Raw genomic sequence first — 17888 nt, 5'->3', positions numbered from 1 at the left:
CACCCGACACCCCTCCCCCCATCAACCCTCAGTTTGTTTTGTGAGATTAAGAGTCACTTATGGTTTGTCTCCCTCCCAATCCCATCTTGTTACATTTATTCTTCTCCTACCCCCTTAACCCCCCATGTTGCATCTCCTCTCCCTCATATCAGGGAGATCATATGAGAGTTGTCTTTCTCCGATTGACTTATTTCACTAAGCATAATACCCTCTAGTTCCATCCACGTCGTCGCAAATGGCAAGATTTCATTTCTTTTGATGGCTGCATAGTATTGCATTGTGTATATATACCACATCTTCTTTATCCACTCGTCTGTTGATGGACATCTAGGTTCTTTCCATAGTTTGGCTATTGTAGACATTGCTGCTATAAACATTCGGGTGCACATGCCCCTCCGGATCACTACGTTTGTATCTTTAGGGTAAATACCCAGCAGTGCAATTGCTGGATCATAGGGTAGTTCTATTTTCAACATTTTGAGGAACCTCCATGCTGTTTTCCAGAGTGGTTGCACCAGCTTGCATTCCCACCAACAGTGTAGAGGAGGGTTCCCCTTTTCTCCGCATCCTCGCCAGCATCTGTCATTTCCTGACTTGTTAATTTTAGCCATTCTGACTGGTGTGAGGTGATAGCTCATTGTGGTTTTGATTTGTATTTCCCTGATGCCGAGTGATGTGGAGCACTTTTTCATGTGTCTGTTGGCCATCTGGATGTCTTCTTTGCAGAAATGTCTGTTCATGTCCTCTGCCCATTTCTTGATTGGATTATTTGTTCTTTGGGTGTTGAGTTTGCTAAGTTCTTTATAGATTTTGGACACTAGCCCTTTATCTGATATGTCATTTGCAAATATCTTCTCCCATTCTGTCAGTTGTCTTTTGGTTTTGTTAACTGTTTCCTTTGCTGTGCAAAAGCTTTTGATATTGATAAAATCCCAATAGTTAATTTTTGCCCTTGCTTCCCTTGCCTTTGGTGATGTTCCTAGGAAGATGTTGCTGCGGCTGAGGTCGAAGAGGTTGCTGCCTGTGTTCTCCTCAAGGATTTTGATGGATTCCTTTCTCACATTGAGATCCTTCATCCATTTTGAGTCTATTTTCGTGTGTGGTGTAAGGAAATGATCCAATTTCATTTTTCTGCATGTGGCCGTCCAATTTTCCCAACACCATTTATTGAAGAGACTGTCTTTTTTCCATTGGACATTCTTTCCTGCTTTGTCGAAGATTAGTTGACCATAGAGTTGAGGGTCTATTTCTGGGCTCTCTATTCTGTTCCATTGATCTATGTGTCTGTTTTTGTGCCAGTACCATGCTGTCTTGATGATGACAGCTTTGTAATGGAGCTTGAAGTCTGGAATTGTGATGCCACCAACTTTGGCTTTCTTTTTCAATATTGCTTTGGCTATTCGAGGTCTTTTCTGGTTCCATATAAATTTTGGGATTATTTGTTCCATTTCTTTGAAAAAAATGGATGGTACTTTGATAGGAATTGCATTAAATGTGTAGATTGCTTTAGGTAGCATAGACATTTTCACAATATTTATTCTTCCAATCCAGGAGCATGGAACATTTTTCCATTTCTTTGTGTCTTCCTCAATTTCTTTCATGAGTACTTTATAGTTTTCTGTGTATAGATTCTTAGCCTCTTTGGTTAGGTTTATTCCTAGGTATCTTATAGTTTTGGGTGCAATTGTAAATGGGATTGACTCCTTAATTTCTCTTTCTTCTGTCTTGTTGTTGGTGTAGAGAAATGCAACTGATTTCTGTGCATTGATTTTATATCCTGACCGTTTACTGAATTCCTGTACAAGTTCTAGCAGTTTTGAAGTAGAGTCTTGGGTTGGGTTTTCCACATAGAGTATCATATCATCTGCAAAGAGTGATAGTTTGACTTCTTCTTTGCCGATTTGGATGCCTTTAATTTCCTTTTGTTGTCTGATTGCTGAGGCTAGGACTTCTAGTACTATGTTGAATAGCAGTGGTGATAACGGACATCCCTGCCGTGTTCCTGACCTTAGCGGAAAAGCTTTCAGTTTTTCTCCATTGAGAATGATATTTTCCGTGGGTTTTTCATAGATGGCTTTGATAATATTGAGGTATGTGCCCTCTATCCCTACACTTTGAAGAGTTTTGATCAGGAAGGGATGCTGTACTTTGTCAAATGCTTTTTCAGAATCTATGGAGAGTATCATATGGTTCTTGTTCTTTCTTTTAGTAATGTGTTGTATCACATTGATTGATTTGTGGATGTTGAACCAAACTTGCAGCCCTGGAATAAATCCCACTTGGTCGTGGTGAATAATCCTTTTAGTGTACTGTTGAATCCTATGGGCTAGTATTTTGGCGAGAATTTTTGCATCTGTGTTCATCAAGGATATTGGTCTGTAGTTCTCTTTTTTGATGGGATCCTTGTCTGGTTTTGGGATCAAGGTGATGCTGGCCTCATAAAATGAGTTTGGAAGTTTTCCTTCCATTTCTATTTTTTGGAACAGTTTCAGGAGAATAGGAATTAGTTCTTCTTTAAATGTTTGGTAGAATTCCCCCGGGAAGCCATCTGACCCTGGGCTTTTGTTTGTTTGGAGATTTTTGATGACTGTTTCAATCTCCTTACTGGTTATGGGTCTGTCCAGGCTTTCTATTTCTTCCTGGTTCAGTTGTGGTAGTTTATATGTCTCTAGGAATGCATCCATTTCTTCCAGATTGTCAAATTTGTTGGCGTAGAGTTGCTCATACTATGTTCTTATAATTGTCTGTTTCTTTGGTGTTCGTTGTGATCTCTCCTCTTTCATTCATGATTTTATTTATTTGGGTCCTTTCTCTTTTCTTTTTGATAAGTCTGGCCAGGGGTTTATCAATCTTATTAATTCTCTCAAAGAACCAGCTCCTAGTTTCGTTGATTTGTTCTATTGTTTTTTTGGTTTCTATTTCATTGATTTCTGCTCTGATCTTTATGATTTCTCTTCTCCTGCTGGGTTTAGGGTTTCTTTCTTGTTCTTTCTCCAGCTCCTTTAGGTGTAGGGTTAGGTTGTGTACCTGAGACCTTTCTTGTTTCTTGAGAAAGGCTTGTACCGCTATATATTTTCCTCTCAGGACTGCCTTTGTTGTGTCCCACAGATTCTGAACCGTTGTGTTTTCATTATCATTTGTTTCCATGAATTTTTTCAATTCTTCTTTAATTTCCTGGTTGACCCATTCATTCTTTAGAAGGATGCTGTTTAGTCTCCATGTATCTGGGTTCTTTCCAAATTTCCTCTTGTGATTGAGTTCTAGCTTCAGAGCATTGTGGTCTGAAAATATACAGGGAATGATCCCAATCTTTTGATACCTGTTGAGACCTGATTTAGGACCGAGGATGTGATCTATTCTGGAGAATGTTCCATGTGCACTAGAGAAGAATGTGTATTCTGTTGCTTTGGGATGAAATGTTCTGAATATATCTGTGATGTCCATCTGGCCCGGTGTGTCATTTAAGGCCTTTAATTCCTTTTTGATCTTTTGCTTGGATGATCTGTCCATTTCAGTGAGGGGAGTGTTAAAGTCCCCTACTATTATTGTATTATTGTCGATGGTTTCTTTGATTTTGTTATTAATTGGTTTATATAGTTGGCTGCTCCCACGTTAGGGGCATAGATATTTAAAATTGCTAGATCTTCTTGTTGGACAGTTCCTTTGAGTATGATATAGTGTCCTTCCTCATCTCTTATTATAGTCTTTGGCTTAAAATCTAATTGATCTGATATAAGGATTGCCACCCCAGCTTTCTTCTGATGTCCATTAGCATGTTAAATTCTTTTCCAACCCCTCACTTTAAATCTGGAGGTGTCTTAGGGTTTAAGATGAGTTTCTTGTAGGCAACATAGAGATGGGTTTTGTTTTCTTATCCATTCTGATACCCTGTGTCTTTTGATTGGGGCATTTAGCCCATTAACATTCAGGGTAAGTATTGAGAGATATGAATTTAGTGCCATTGTATTGCCTGTAAGGTGACTGTTACTGTATATTGTCTCTGTTTCTTTCTGATCTACTACTTTTAGGGTCTCTCTTTGCTTAGAGGACACCTTTCAATATTTCCTGTAGAGCTGGTTTGGTATTTGCAAATTCTTTCAGTTTTTGTTTGTCCTGGAAGCTTTTAATCTCTCCTTCTATTTTCAATGATAGCCTAGCTGGATATAGTATTCTTGGCTGCATGTTTTTCTCGTTTAGTGCTCTCAATATATCATGCCAGCTCTTTCTGGTCTGCCAGGTCTCTGTGGATAAGTCTGCTGCCAATCTAATATTTTTACCATTGTACATTACAGACTTCTTTTCCCGGGCTCCTTTCAGGATCTTCTCTTTGTCACTAAGACTTGTAAATTTTACTATTAGGTGACGGGGTGTGGAGATAATTCTTATTGATTTTGAGGGGGATTCTCTGAACCTCCTGGATTTTGATGCTTGTTCCCTTTGCCATATTGGGGAAATTCTCTCCAATAATTCTCTCCAATATACCTTCTGCTCCCCGCTCTGTTTCCTCTTCTTCTGGAATCCCAATTATTCTAATGTTGTTTCATCTTATGGTGTCACTTATCTCTCGAATTCTCCCCTTGTTGTCCAGTAGCTGTTTGTCCCTCTTTTGCTCAGCTTCTTTATTCTCTGTCTTTTGGTCGTCTATATCGCTAATTCTTTCTTCTGCCTCATTTATCCTAGCAGTGAGAGCCTCCATTTTTTATTGCACCTCATTAATAGCTTTTTTGATTTCAACTTGGTTGGATTTTAGTTCTTTCATTTCTCCAGAAAGGGCTTTTATATCTCCCTAGAGGGTTTCTCTAATATCTTCCATACCTTTTTGGAGCCCTGCTAGAACCTTGAGAATCGCCATTCTGAACTCTAGATCTGACATATTACCAATGTCTGTATTGATTAGGTCCCTAGCCTTTTGTACTGCGTCTTGTTCTTTTTTTTTTGTGAATTTTTCCGCCTTGTCATTTTGTCCAGATAAGAGTATATGAAAGAGCAAGTAAAATACTAAAAGGGTGGTAACAACCCCTGGAAAATATGCGTTAGCCAAATCAGAAGAGATCCCAAATCGTGAGGGGGGAGAAAGGGGATAAAAAGAGGTTCAGAAAGAAGAAGAAGAAAAAAAGAAACAACTAAAAAAAGAAAACCAGGGGCGCCTGGGTGGCTCAGTGGGTTAAAGCCTCTGCCTTCGGCTCAGGTCATGATCCCAGGGTCCTGGGATCGTGCCCCACATGGGGCTCTCTGCTCCGCAGGGAGCCTGCTTCCTTCTCTCTCTCTCTGCCTGCCTCTCTGCCTGCTTGTGATCTCTGTCTGTCAAATAAATAAATAAAATCTTAAAAAAAAAGAAAACCAATAAAGAAAAAATATAAAAAGGAAAAAAAAATATATATATTAGATAAACTAGTTTAAAAAAATGTTAAAAAAGAAAAGGGTAAAAGTTAAAAAAATTTAGCAGAAGAAGAAAAAAAAATTGAAAAAGAAAAAAGAATTAAATTAACTGCAAGGCTAAAGAATCATGGGGAGAAAGCCATGAGTTCCATGCTTTGCTTTCTCCTCCTCCAGAATTCCGCTGCTCTCCTAAGCATTGAAACTACACTCCTTGGTAGGTGAACTTGGTCCTGGCTGGGTTTCTTGTTGATCTTCTGGGGGAGGGGCCTGTTGCAGTGATTCTCAAGCATCTTTGCCCCAGGTGGAGTTGCACCGCCCTTACCCGGGGCCAGGCTGAGTAGTCCAATCCGGTTTGCTTTCGGGAGCTTTTGTTCCCTGAGCGCTTTCTGTAGATTTCTGGAGGGCGGGGATGAAGATGGCGGCCTCCCAGTCTCTGGCCTGGAGGAGCCGAGAGCCCGGGGCCCCACTCCTCAGTGCGCCCTCAGAGAACAGCGCCCAATGACTCCCGTCACCCTGGCCTCCGGCCGCGCTCTGAGCTGACTGAGCCTGTGACCGGTTCAAGGTAACCCCGAGCTGAGAGTCACTCCTCAGCTCTGTCTCTGTAGCCGGCTTCCCCGTTCTAATACCTGCAAGCTCTGCGACACTCAGACACCCCCGATCCTTCTGTGACCCTGCGGGACCTGAGGCCACGCTGACCCTGCGTGGGCTTCACCCCGGTTAAGCCTCTGGAGCGATGTCCCTCAGTGGAACAGACTTTTAAAAGTCCTGATTTTGTGCTCCGTTGCTCTGCCGCTTGCTGGGAGCCGGCCCCTCCCCCCGCGGTCTATCTTCCCATCGCTTTGGATTCACTTCTCCACCAGTCCTACCTTGCAGAAAGTGGTTGATTTTCTGTTTCTAGAGTTGCTGTTCTTCTTCTCTTAGATCTCCCATTGGATTTTAGGTGTTGCAATCTTTAGATAAGCTATCTAGCTGATCTCCCGCTACCTGAAGTAGTCTCAGCCTGCTACTTCTCCTCCATCTTGACTCCTCCCTCCATAATGTTTTTAATACTGGTTGAATGAATTAACATTTTCGCCAAGAGTGTACAAGTATTCTTTCTCTCTCTCTTTTTTTAGATTTAGTGAAAACAAGTATTTTCTTTGTTCCTCTTCCTCCCCATCACTTTGTTTTTTTTTTTTGATGATGCACTGTTTTTTTTTTTATTTTCAGTGTAACAGTATTCATTGTTTTTGCACCACACCCAGTGCTCCATGCAATATATGCCCTCTCCAATACCCAGCACCTGGTTCCCCCAACCTCCCACCCCCCCGCTCCTTCAGACACCTCAGATTGTTTTACAGAGTCCATAGTCTCTCATGATTCACCTCCCCTCCCAATTTCCCTCAACTCCCTTCTCCTCTCTAACTCCCCTTGTCCTCCATGCTATTTGTTATGCTCCACAAATAAGTGAAACCATATGATAATTGACTCTCTCTGCTTGACTTATATCACTCAACATAATCTCTTCCAGTCCCGTCCATGTTGCTACAAAAAGTTGGGTATTCATCCATTCTGATGGAGGCATAATACTCCATAGTGTATATGGACCACATCTTATGGACCACATCTTCCTTATCAGAATCCTAGAGGAGAATATAAGCAGTAACCTCTTCGATATCAGCCACAGCAACTTCTTTCAAGATATGTCTCCAAAGGCAAGGAAACAAAAGCCAAAATGAACTTTTGGGACTTCATCAAAATCAAAAGCTTCTGCACAGCAAAGGAAACAGTCAAGAAAACAAAGAGGCAACCCATGGAATGGGAGAAGATATTTGTAAATGACAGTACAGACAAAAGGTTGATATCCAGCATCTATAAAGAACTCCTCAAACTCAACACACACAAAACAAACAATCATATCAAAAAATGGGCAGAAGATATGAACAGACACTTCTCCAATGAAGACATACAAATGGCTATCAGACACATGAAAAAATGTTCATCATCACTATCCATCAGTGAGATTCAAATTAAAACCACATTGATATATCACCTTACACCAGTTAGAATGGCCCAAATTAGCAAGACAGGAAACAACGTGTGTTTGAGAGGATGTGGAGAAAGGGGAACCCTTTTACACTGTTGGTGGGAATGCAAGTTGGTGCAGCCACTTTGGAGAACAGTGTGGAGATTCCTCAAGAAATTAAAAATAGAGCTTCCCTATGACCCTGCCATTGCACTACTGGGTATTTACCCCAAAGATACAGATGTAGTGAAAAGAAGGGCCATCTGTACCCCAATGTTTATAGCAGCAATGGCCACGGTCACCAAACTGTGGAAAGAACCAAGATGCCCTCCAACAGACGAATGGATAAGGAAGATGTGTTCCATATACACTATGGAGTATTATGCCTCCGTCAGAAAGAATGAATACCCAACTTTTGTGGCAACATGGACGGGACTGGAAGAGATTATGCTAAGTGAAATAAGTCAAGCAGAGAGAGTCAATTATCATATGGTTTCACTTATTTGTGGAGCATAACAAATATCATGGAGGACATAGGGAGATGGGGAGGAGAAGGGAGTTGAGGTTAATTGGAAGGGAGGTGAACCATGAGAGACTATGGACTCTGAAGAACAGTCTGAGGGTTTTGAAAGGGTGGGGGTGGGAGTTTGGGGGAACTAGGTGGTGGGTATTTGAGAGGGCACGTATTGCATGGAGCACTTGGTGTGCTGCAAAAACAATGAATACTGTTATGCTGAAAAAAAGAATGCTTGGATCAGGGCACCTGGGTGGCTCAGTGGGTTAAGCTGCTGCCTTCGGCACAGGTCATGATCTCAGTGTCCTTGGAATGAGTCCCCCATGGGGCTTTCTGCTAACCTGGGAGCCTGCTTCCCTCTTTCTCTATGTCTCTGTCTGCCTCTGTCTACTTTTGATCTCTGTCTGTCAAATAAATAAATAAAATATTTTAAAAAAAGAAATGCTTGGAGCAAACAGGAAATCAAAGAAGAACTTAAACAATTCATGGAAACCAAAGAGAATGAACACACTTTGGTCCAAAACCTATGGGATACAGCAAAGGTGGTCCTAAGCAGGAAATACATAGCCATTAAAACCTCCATTAAAAAAATGGAAAAATTCAGAATACACCACCTGTCTCGACACCTTAAAGAACTGGAGAATCAACAACAAATTAAGCCAACTCTACACACAAGAAGGGAAATAATCAAGATTAGAGCAGAGATCAATGAGATAGGAGCTAGAGATACAGTAGAATGCATCAATGAAATTAGAAGCTGGTTTTGAGAAAGACTCAATAAGATTGATAAACCATTGCCCACACTAATCCAAAAGAAAAGAGAGAAGGCCCAAATTAATAAAATTATGAATGAAAAGGGAGAGATCACAACTAACACCAAGGAAATAGAAACAATCATCAGAAGTTATTATCAACAGTTATATGCCAATAAGTTAAGCAACCTAGATGGAATGGACGCATTCCTGGAAAACTATAAACTTCCAAAATTGAACCAGGAAGAAATTGACAACCTGAATAGACCGATATCTAGTAACGAGATTGAATCAGTGATCAAAATCAGCCCAGGACCTGATGTGTTGTGGTCAATTCCATGTTAAAACATGTCAAACCCCTAGGGCCTGCCTGGGCCTACTTAGCCATAGTGACTCCATGTTGCCTAGGTAGACATTTTGTTGTTTAATAAATGCCTCAACAGATATTGATATCAGTTCCAGGTAACTGTTGCTAAAACACACACCTAAAACAAGGCCATTTTGTTTATATTAGTTCTAGGTAACTATTACTAAAACACATACCTAAAACAAGGCCATTTTTTTGTTTAATAAACGCCTCAACAGTTACTAATATCGGTTCCAGGTAACCGTTACTAAAACACACAGGTAGGAGACATCCAATCAGCCAAAGCCACATATGTAGATGTCTGTGATTGTGCCCTATAAAAACTAGCCTATAAGACCAGGGAGTGTTGCTCTCTTCAGAGGTGGCCCTGACTGGTCAGTCTGACTTCTAATGCTTGGCATAGAATAAAGGTTTACATAACTTTCACTTTGTCTCAGCCTCTATCCCCTGGCCGGTCAGTCTAACTTCTAATGCTTGGCATAGAATAAGGCTTTGCGTAACTTTGTCTCAGTTTCATTCCTTTGATAACGGACCCAACAGATGTATTCCCAGGGGAATTCTACCAAACTTTCAAAGAAGAAATAACACCGATCCTAATGAAGCTGTTTAAAAAAATTGAAGCAGAAGGCAAACTCCCAGACTCTTTTTATGAAACCAGCATTACCCTGATCCCCAAACCAGGCAAAGACCCCACCAAAAAGGAGAATTTCAGACCAATATTCCTGATGAATGTGGTTGCTAAGATTGTCAGCAAGATCCTAGCTAATAGGATCCAACAGTACATTAAAAAGATTATGCACAATGACCAGGTGGGATTTATCCCTGGGTTTCTAGGATGGTTCAACATTTGCAAATCAATCAGTGTGATAGAACAAATCAATAAGAGAAGAGAGAAGAACCACCTGGTCCTCTCAATTGATGCATAAAAAGCATTTGACAAAATCCAGCATCCCTTCCTGATTTAAATGCTTCAAAGTTTAGGGATAGAGAGAACATTCCTGAAGTTCATAAAATCTATCTATAAAAAACCCACAGCAAATATCATCCTCAGTGGGAAAAAGCTCACAGCCTTCCCTTTGAGATCAGGAACACAACAAGGATGCCCACTCTCACCACTCTTGTTCAACATAGTATTAGAAGCCCTGGCAATAGCAATCAGATAACAAAGAGAAATAAAATGTATTCAAATTGGCAGTGAAGGACTCAAACTCTCTCTCTTCACAGATGACATGACACTTTCTATGGAAAACCCAAAAGACTCCACCCCCAAACTACCAAAACTCATACAGCTATTCAGTAATGTGGCAGGATACAAAATCAATGTACAGAAATCGGTTGCTTTCTCATACACTAACAATGAAAACACAGAAAGGGAAATTAGAGAATCAACTACATTTACTATAGCACCTAGAACAAGAAGATACCTGGGAATAAACCTAACCAAAGAGGTAAAGGATCTGTATTCGAGGAACTACAGAACACTCATGAAGGAAACCGAAGAAGACACAAAAAGATGGAAACCATTCCATGCTCATGGCTCTGAAGAATAATCATTGTTAAAATGTCTATACTGCCTGGAGCAATCTATACTTTCAATGCCATTCTGATCAAAATTCCACCAGCATTTTCCAAAGAGCTGGAGCAAACAATCCTAAAATTTGTATGGAACCAGAAGAGACCCCAAATTGCTAAGGAAATGTTGAACAAGAAAAACAAAACTGGGGGCATCACGTTGCCTGATTTCAAGCTTTACTACAAAGCTGTGATCACCAAGACAGCATGGTACTGTCACCAAAACAGACACATAGACCAGAGGAATGGAATAGAGAGCCCAGATATGGACCCTCAACTCTATGGTCAAATAATTTTTGACAAGGCAGGAAAAAGTATACAGTGGAAAAAAGACAGTCTCTTCAATAAGTGGTGCTGGGAAAATTGGACAGCTACATGTAGAAGTTGGGGGAAGTTGGAGGGGGAGATGAACCATGAGAGAAAATGGAATCTGAAAAACAATCTGAGGGTTTTGAAGGGCCACGGGGTGGCAGGTTGGGTGAGCCTGGTGGTGAGAATTATGGAGGGCACGTATTCCATGGAACACTGGGAGTGTACATAAACAATTAATTCTGGTACACTGAAAAGAAATTTTAAAAAAAGCTTGTGAAGGAAAAACAATGAAGGAAACCATCATCAAAATGAGAAGACAACTCACTGAATGGCAAAAAGTATTTGCAAGTGGTATATCTGACAAGAGGTTAATATCCAAAACATATAAAAACTCATACAATACAAAGACAAAAAAGCCTAACAATCCAATTTTTAAAAGTGGGCAGAAAACTTGAATAATCCTATTTCCAAAGAAGACTTATGGCCAATAGACATACGAAAATATGCTCAACATCCCTATTCCTCAGGGAAATGGAAGGCAGAAGCATGATGAGATAACACCTTAAACCTGTCAAAATGGCTAGTATCAGAAAGACAAGAAATAACCAGTGTTGGGGAGGACTTGGAGAAAAGGAAACCCTTGTGCAGAGTTGGTGGGAAAGTAAGCTGGTTCAGCCAATTTGGACAATGTTGTGGATATTCCTTAAAAAAGTAAGAGTAGACCTACCATCCAGCTATTCTTCTTCTGGGCATTTATCCAAATAAATGAAAAGCACAAATTGAAAAAGATATATACACTCTTATGTTAATTGCAGCATTATTTACTATAGCCAACATTGGGAAACAACCTTAGTGTCCATCAGTAGGATGAATGGATAAAAAGGATGTGGGGGTACCTGGGTGGCTCAGTTGGTTGGGTGTCTGACTTGATTATGTCTCTAGTCATGATCTCAGAGTCATGGGATCAAACTCCATGTCAGGCTCAATGCTCAGGGTGGTCTGCTTGGGATTCTCTGTCTCCTCCCTCTACCCCTCCCTGTTCATCTGCACTCCCTTTCTCTCAAATAAATAAAATCTTAAAGAAAAGGATGTGGTATATATATATATATATAAATATAAATAAATAAATATATATATATATAAATATATATACATATATATGTGAAAATTTGTCATTTATGACAACATGGATGGACTTTGAAGACATTATGCTATGTGAAATAAGACAGATGGAGAAAGACAATTATTATAGATTTTCCTCATATTAGAATTTAAAGACACAGGATAAATAAGCAAGATTAGTAATACAAAAAGAAACTCAGAGATACAGGGAATAACTGATGTTTACCAGAGAGGAAGGAGGTTGCAGAGTGGGTAAACTGGTAAAGGGGGTCGATTATATGGTGATGACTGGTAACTAGACTTTTGATGGGATCACATTGTAGTGTTTATAGATGTTGCTTATAATGTACACCTGAATCTTACATAATGTCATCAATTTCTTGGCATAGGAAGGCCTGGATCATGCTGCTAGCTGTCTTCCTAGAGAATGTGTAAGACCTCACATTGTTAGCCTCACAAGAATGATGGTTGTCATGGTGTGTTTAGGGTGTAGGAACTGAGTCCCTGATCTGAGCTTCCTAGGGATTCCAGGACCTTAAGTCGATCAGCAGCAGAAAAGCCATTAGATTTGGTAGTTCCATAAAGACAAAAAAGTCCAACTAAGAGAATTTCAAGAAAATTTTAAAAGAGTTATTTTTTCCATTCAAGAGTTTGTGGGCTAATTTCATACATAGTATGTTACTTTATTTAAAAAAAAAAAAGAGGTGGGGGGTGGGAGGTTGGGGGAACCAGGTGGTGGGTATTAGAGAGGGCACAGATTGCATGGAGCACTGGGTGTGGTACAAAAACAATGAATACTGTTATGCTGAAAATAAATTTAAAAAATGATTAAAAAATTTTTATTTATTTATTAGAGAGGTGGAGAGAGCACAAGTAGGCAGAGCAGTAGGCAGAGGGAGAGGGAGAAGCAGGCTCTCCCCTGACAAGGGAGCCTGATGTGGGGCTCTATCTCAGAACCCTGGGATCATGACCTGAGCCAAAGGCAGCCACTTAACCAACTGAGCCACACAGGTGCCCCAGGACATTACTATTTATACAGTACTTTATACTTCACATAGTTACATCACTTAGATTTGATTTTTTTCTGTTACCATATGAAGATGGCAGATGAGAAATTGTATTGCAGATATTACAGTTAGAACCTTTCGGCACACAGAGGTCTTCCATGTTCTTCCCACTGTAGTAACAATTCATTTGAATCTCACAAAGTGTTATTTCTGGAACATACATGATTCTTTCTGACCAGAAACATGTCCTCTATTGGGTGGCCATGGTGCCCACATTCTCTACTTTTGGTGTTATACATTTAAAACTATCTTAAGTACCTGCTCAGTTTAAGGATTAAGTTACTACAGTTCTTATCAGGGGAAATACATAACTACTAAATTATCAGCAAGAGTTAAATAATTCATTGCCCACCCACCCCTTTCTCCCTAGAAGTGTGAATAGTTGAAGTAGATCAAACCAAAATGGAACCTTCTCTAAAACATCTCTGTATCCCTAGAAACTGGCAGGGTAGATGACTTTCATTTTCAAAAAAACTAGAAACAAACAAAAACCCCCTAGAAACAAACAAGCAAAAATGTTTGTGGGAGTGATGTTAAGTAGATATTTTTGAAGGATGTATTAATAATGCATCATATGTTGGAAAGAACTCCAAATCAGAACATGGAAATTACACTGAATATTAATAGAAGACATGCTTGTAAGTGCTTCATAAACATCATCCAATTTCATTCTCTCTATGAAGACCTCCTCTATGAAGTTGCTACTACTATCAGCCCCATTTTATGATAATCCTGATGTGATAACCCTGAGGCTGGGAGAGGTTAATTTGCTCATGGTCACACAGTCATCAAGGGGGAGGGTCAGAATTTTACCCAGATTGGTTGGCATCAATGCCCCAGGTTGTGCCATGATAAGTCATGAATTAGTTTACTGTTTTCCTCATTGCCTCGATTTCCTTGCTTACCCATGGGAAATAATGCCGTGTCTGCCTCACAGGCTGCAGCGATGATCGAATCCAGTCAGATAGGTGAGAAAATGTACGGATATATATATATCTAAAATGAAAGTGCTTTGATAACAGGGAAATGCTCACATTTCTAACTTATTTTAATTAAGGTATTTCACCAGTTAGTATTTTACCAGTGTCATCTCGAGCAAATCTTTTAGCTCCTCTGGCTTTAGGTTCCTCACCTGGTAATTAAAGGTATCAGACTGAATGATTTCTAGCTTCTTCCCAGCTCTACTGACTCTTCAGTGTCTTACAGAAAAGTTATAGTCATATGGACATGATTGGACTATTGGGGAAGTGGGGACTGGATCCAACAAGGGACATGGCAAAATGGGACATGAAATTAGCAGGGACAGAATCTCCATGACAACCATGACTCCAGAGAACAAGTACCTAGAGGGTTTTCTCCCTCTAATTGTCTTTTCTCCTACCATTTCTGCCCTTAACAATAACGCATTTAAGAGGATCTCCAGTTGTTTGCATCTCTCTTACTCTGAGTGGACAGCCTATTTCTTGGCCAAAGGGTCCCATCTTGGAGAGTAATAGAATCCAACTGGAAAATTCCTTTGGAAAAGAAATAAACATTTTCAGCCTTTTGCAAGAGCTCTTCTTGCAGAATCTGGGTCAAGGTGAGAGGGCAAGCTTTGGGGAGAACAGCGGATTCTGGGCTATCTTAATAGGCATGTGATTCTTCTAGGAGTAGCTGTAGTGGAGCAAAGTTTACATTCTTTTTTTTTTCTTCAGCATAACAGTATTCATTGTTTTTTCACCACACCCAGTTTACATTCTTCACCACTTCCTCACTCCCACACGTCTACTGTGGGCTCTTCCTGGGTCCTCTTTCTCCTTCTCAACTTCTCTGACCTTCATTGAAAAGAAGATTTAGATTAACCTCTAATCTAAAATTTCACAGATTATTCTGGGGTGAGGGATGAATGTTGAGTTCCAGGTCTGTGATTTTTTCGGAGTGTGATATTGAGCTCTGTCACCTTCTGTTTTTTTCTTTTTCACGTGTAAAATGGGGGATGATAGGATTATTTAGAATCTAATGAGATAATGTTTATAAAAGCAACAAATTTTAGGGTGCCAGGGTGGCTCAGTCATTAAGCATTTGCCTTCGTCTCAGGTCATGATCCCAAGGTCCTGGGATTGAGGCCCACTTCAGGCTCCCTGCTCAGTGGGAAGCCGGCTTCTGCTTCTCCTACTTTCCCTGCTGTGTTCCCTCTTTCTCTGTGTGTCTCTTTATCAAATAAATAAATAAATAATCTTTAAAAAAAATTAAAGCTAACAGTTTTAAAAGCTAATAATTGAGCACTGAGTTAAAAATAATAATTTACTGACATTTAGGGGAATTTCTTAAGATCCCATATTCTTGTCTAGATTTTCCAACTTTTTCCATCCCAAGGACTTTTGAATTTTCTTTTGTGTAAGGAATTTGTTTTTATAATAATATTAATTAATTTGATTTCCATGTCAACATATAACGTTTTTGATAATTTCTGAGTAGCAAGAGACAAGCAGCTCACAAATTAATGATATAATAAAATACTCATGTACAATGCCACTGGCCTTTTGAAATATTTCCAACAGCTCTCTGTGGTCATCTTTGGAGCCCCTGCCGGTCTGGAGGCACTGGTGTGGGTAACGCAGATAACAGAGATGCCTCACTTCAAGACTTTGTTGGTATGTCTCTTTTAATAATTTCTGTTACTTATATTGTTCTACTTCACTGCAACATTTTGGCTTCCTAACTTATTTTTGTACTCTGAACACATTTACAAACAGGCCACTTCCTCGGTAGGCAGAACTGGAAAGGTATTGTTTAGCTAGATGCACATAATAAAATCTCCAATTAATATTCCACCCCCTCCCAGATAGCCCTTTTTTTTTTTTAGTTTCATTTCAGTGTTACAAAATTCATTGTTTATGCACCACACCCAGTACTCCATGCAATGTGTGCCCTCCATAATACCCACCACCAGGCTCACCCAACCTCCCACCTCCCTCCCCTCCAAAACCCTCAGTTTGTGTCTCAGAGTCCACAATCTCTCATGGTCCATTTCTCCTTCCAATTTCCCCCAAATGCCTTCTCCTCTCCATCTCCTCATGTCCTCTGTGTTATTCCTTACGCTCCACAAGTAAGTGAAACCATATGATAATTGACTCTCTCTGTTTGACTTATTTCATTCAGCATAATCTCTTCCAGTCCCGTCCATGTTGCTACAAAGTTGGGTATTCATACTTTCTGATGAGACATAATACTATAGTATATATATACTGCATCTTCCTTTTCCATTCATCTGTTCTAGGGCATCTTGGTTCATTCCACAGTTCGGCGACTATGGCCATTGCTGCTATGAACATTGGGGTACAGATGGCCCTTCTTTTCACTACATCTGTATCTTTGGGGTAAATACCCAGTAGTGCAATGGCAGGGTCATAGGGAAGCTCTATTTTTAATTTCTTGAGGAATCTCCACACTGTTCTCCAAAGTGGCTGCACCAACTTGCATTCCCACCAACAGTGTAAGAGGGTTCCCCTTTCTCCACATCCTCTCCAACACATGTTGTTTCCTGTCTTGCTAATTTTGGCCATTCTAACTGGTGTAAGGTGGTATCTCAATGTGATTTTGATTTGAATCTCCCTGATGGCTAGTGATGATGAACATTTTTTCATGTGTCTGTAAGCCATGTGTATGTCTTCATTGGAGAAGTCTGTTCATGTCTTCTGCCCATTTTTTGACATGATTATCTGTTTTGTGTGTGTTGAGTTTGAGGAGTTCTTCATAGATCCTGGATATTAGCCCTTTGTCTGTATTGTCATTTGTGAATATCTTCTCCCATTCTGTGGGTTGCCTCTTTGTTTTTTTGACTGTTTCCTTTGCTGTGCAGAAGCTTTGATTTTTTTTTAAACTAGGAACTAATTCATTCTTTTTTTAAATCATTTTTAAAATTTGTTTTATTTTTATTTATTTTATTTTATTTATTTTATTTATTTATTTTGTTATTTTTAATCATTTTTTAAAATTTATTTTCAGCATAACAGTATTCATTGTTTTTGTACCACACCCAGTGCTCCATGCAATCCGTGCCCTCTCTAATACCCACCACCTGGTTCCCCCAACCTCCCACCCCCCCCCACCTCTTCAAACCCTTCAGATTGTTTTTCAGAGTCCATAGTCTCTCATTGTTCACCTCCCCTTCCATTTTCCCCAAACTCCCTTCTCCTAACTCCCCATGTCCTCCATATTTGTTATGCTCCACAAATAAGTGAAACCATATGATAATTGACTCTCTCTGCTTGACTTATTTCACTCAGCATAATCTCTTCCAGTCCCATCCATGTTGCTACAAAAGTTGCCAAACTGTGGAAAGAACCAAGATGCCCTTCAATGGACAAATGGATAAGGAAGATGTGGTCCATATACACTATGGCGTATTATGCCTCCATCAGAAAAGAAGCTTTGATCTTGACGAAATCTCAAAAATCATTCTCGCTTTTTTTTTCCTTTTACTTTGGAGACATATCTTTGTGGAAGGCCACAGTAAGGCTTGAGATGAGGACCAAACCAGGCCCTGACTTGTGCCTCCTTTAAAGGCTGAATAGCCGAACAAAAGGCTTAGGTCAATAACATTGAGTAGCACTGAGAAAGGGTCTGTGCTATGTGTTGTGCGCTCACCTACATGACTTCCCACACGTTTGCTAGTCAGATAGAAATGATTCGGTTGGGTCATAAGTTCGTGGCTGGTCCTCACTGCCCTAGTACAGCCCATAAATTACTTTCAGGTTTGCTTTATCAATACAGAACAATTGTATTGGCATTAGCCATTTGGTGTCACGAGGTCTGC

Source organism: Lutra lutra, chromosome 10, assembly GCF_902655055.1.
Source record: "Lutra lutra chromosome 10, mLutLut1.2, whole genome shotgun sequence".
NCBI classification, from domain to species: domain Eukaryota; kingdom Metazoa; phylum Chordata; class Mammalia; order Carnivora; family Mustelidae; genus Lutra; species Lutra lutra.
This window is presented reverse-complemented; position numbering follows the sequence as displayed.